The sequence below is a fragment of the Uranotaenia lowii genome, chromosome 3 (genome assembly GCF_029784155.1).
Source record: "Uranotaenia lowii strain MFRU-FL chromosome 3, ASM2978415v1, whole genome shotgun sequence".
Lineage (NCBI taxonomy): Eukaryota > Metazoa > Arthropoda > Insecta > Diptera > Culicidae > Uranotaenia > Uranotaenia lowii.
Genome location: NC_073693.1, coordinates 88,588,758 through 88,592,396, shown reverse-complemented (window position 1 = coordinate 88,592,396; position 3,639 = coordinate 88,588,758).

Below are 3,639 nucleotides of genomic sequence, written 5' to 3'. Positions count from 1 at the left end.
ATACCCCTTTGGCCCAAGGCCCTCACATGGAAAAGAACTTGGTTACGAGATATGTTTCTATGATTGTTATAGACCCTTATGCTTTACAGTGTAGAGAGGGGAAGAAAGGAGGAGGCTTCATATACATTTTGTTGTAAAGCTTAAAAACTTATCAACCAATGGAACTATATTTGATTATTAAAGATCACGACCTCCATTCAGCAGGAGGTGAAGAAAAGGACAGGGGAGGGGGCTCTGTTATCAGTTTTTTAGCATAAATCCAGAACATGTCAAGCAAAAACAACCATATTTTATAAGTTAAACAAGCAGACCCGGTAAACTTCGTCTTACCATGTTCAATTTGGCGTCCATTTTCTATTTTTCCTAGTTTTCTTTACATTTCCCTTCTTTCCCTTTACTCGAATCGTCCCGCTAAATTCTATCAAAATTAAACCAAAGAATTTAAACTCAACGGGTCTTTTAAAATCTGTATTCCATTCAGTAAATTTATTCCGTTTTGTTATATTGTTTTAATATCGGGACAATTTTTGGAGTATTTGCCGAATATTTTGCCTAACGCAGTGCTTTCAGCTCCCAATTAGCTTTTGATGGTGTATTTTTTAGAGCTGAAGAAATAAAAAAAACATAAGAAAATAAATTTTACTAAACTTTTTCAAACAGCTTTTTATTCACCATCTTCATCCTTCGAAGCAGTTTGAATTAAAATCCATATTTTCACCAAAATCATTTCCAAAAAGATTCGCCTGATTCTTAAGTTATAGACTTAACACATTTCAACTTAAAGTGTTCCCAAACAGCACTTGTCATGGCATTAAATCTGGCGATTTTGCGTATTACAAATTCCTTTTTTTTTTATTCAAGCAAAAAATGCTAATTAATTCCTTTTAATTCCTTTGAACTTTGAACAAAGAAAAGATTGGTTTTGAAAAGAGGAAAATATATTTTTAGATATATTCACCCATTATTTTAAAGATTTTAATTGAAGCAGTTCTGATTTCAAATTTTCGTGAACATTGTTGGTGGTGATCTGTGATTTCATTTAGGATTACGTTATATTTTTAAGACTTAATAACATTCAATTGAAAAGCAGATTTTTTTAAATTTAATAGATCGAAAAGAAATAATCTTTTCAGGCTTCGATGGTTTCATTTAATTCCTGGAAATTATCATATAAACAAAACCTTAATAAAAATTATGTGTCTATTTCACTGTAAATCTCAATTTTGAAAATTTAAACACCGGTTAAATCCTAAAGAATATCACCACAGTTCAACTTTCATATTCTCTGAAAAAAGGTATTTAAAAAAAAAAGTTATGTTGACAAAAAGAAATATCGAAGTATACATTTGTCCCATTTATTGGGGCAAGTGAAAACACATAGGTCTTTTTCAGATGCGTCAGTGAAAAGACTTTAAAATTAATTTAATACATGTTCTTGTTTGTCTGTTTTATCAACTTTCATTGCTATATCCTAAGTTTTTCTCCGGAATAAATTAATGCTTGGTACTTCAAATTCACTGAATGCTGTCTGCTGTTCAACCAAAAGACCTTGATTTACAAAGACCTTTATAATAATTTTGAATATCCGCTTCAGATTCAACACTCGGGATATCCTTTCTGGCCATTCTGGAGATAAAATTCTTAAATTGTAGATGTTTCATAGCTAAATGGCGCGTTTTCACTTATTCCATCTAAGAAATTACAGGAATTAATATTATTTTAAACACTTTCAGGTCATATTAAAAGTTCATCATAAAAATCTGCTGCCCCTGGAATATCAATCACGAAACAACTTTTCAACAAAACAGTGAATCAAAAGTCTCTTCTATATAGCCAAAATATGTAAAACAAAAACACGCTTTTCATATTAAGTTTGTACTTGAATTGTGTGTAAGCAAACAGTTAACGTGTAAACAGTTTTTTGGTGAATGATTTTAAAAAAAGAGTTAAGTATATTTAATTAAATTTTTTTTTGGCCCAACAATGATTTAGATGAAGAAATAATGTATATATTTTTTGTAAAAGTTGATAGCTTACACTTGCTCTAGTCTACTTTCTTATTTGAAAATTCTTCCAGAAAATGCATATCCTCACTTTTTGTCATTAAAAAGTAGATTATTTTATTGATAACTTCAATTTACGTTTGAAAAAAATCGAATTCGGTCTTTTAAAACTTCAATCCTATCTAATCCATTTCAAAGAACAGACTCTTGTTGAGAGGACGAATGACCAAGTTGGTTAAAATCCTCTATAAATAAACAAAATAGAATAGAATAGACTCTTGTTCAGTTAATGTGTCTAGCGTTCTAGGCGTATTGAATTATACGAAATTGAATGTAAAGCTTCCCAATTTCTTATTTTCAAACGTCCGCAAAGTGTCATAACATTATTTCATATTTATCTTTACCAAATTCATATTTTTTGGACAACAATTTACTACTTAAATTAACACGAATTTAAAAATGGTTTTAATATTTGAAATCGTTTATATGGTTTTGATTTGATCGATAAAATATCAATCCGTGTCACATCTAGGCGTTATATATTACCATGTGCTGTGTACAAATAAGCAAGAAAAAAAAACACATCTAGGTTGCATATCGCCCCCACGTGCTTAAGAAATATAGGTACTTGGTTGAGAAATAGGCGCCTAATTTTAAAATTTTTCCAGTGATCAATGAACAGTATGCTTTGGTTACTATTATCTTGCAACGACGTTTGCTAGCGACGCCTCGCCCATGGAGACGAAAAACAAACCCCTCGAAGAAAAGAACATATCTAAAAATGGATGCCTGACTTTTCAATTCAGATTTTGGCAAAACAAATATTATATGTTTTATTCGATCAGCAAAATTCCAACCTGAGTCACATCTAGGCGACATTCATAACCATGTGCTGTAGAAATGAGCTAGGAATCAAGGAAAAAAAAACACATCAAGGCATCATATCGCCACCACTTGCAATGAAAGTATGCTTGGTTGAGAAATACGCGCCAAAATATTCTCACTGATCAGTATGCTATGCTATGGTTACTATCTTCTAACGACGTCAGGTCGAGACGCCTCGACCTTGGAGACGAAAAACAAACCGCCCAAAGGAAAAAAAAATCTCGAAAAAATGGAAGCCATGACTTTCATTTCATTCAAAAAACTACAAATTTAATAATTACGGACAATTGATGCTACTTTGTGTTGTTTTTATTCGATATAAACCGATTCGCATGGCTACAGAATATTCTAAAAATAATTTCATTCGAATCGTTTGGGTCATTTCGGAGGAGTAGTACTACAAACACCGTTACAAGAGAATTTTATATAATAGATTGTTTGCGTACGATTAATTTGAAACCCTCCAGACAAATTAAAATTATCAGATCTTAATTAATAGAGCAAGATTCAGAATATTAGTCTAAGTTATCTTTGTGTTGCAATTCAAAACTCCAGCTGCAGCTCTCATTTTATAGCGGTTGCTTATGAATTATGTTATAATTTGAATTAAAATAATGCCGATAAAACCAATAAATTTATTTATAATTTTTGAAGATTTAATTTGATTTTGAAAGGTGTAGCAAAGCACACCGGGTCAGCTAGTTAATAATAAAAATATTACATAACGAACTAAAATTTCGAGTTTAATAAA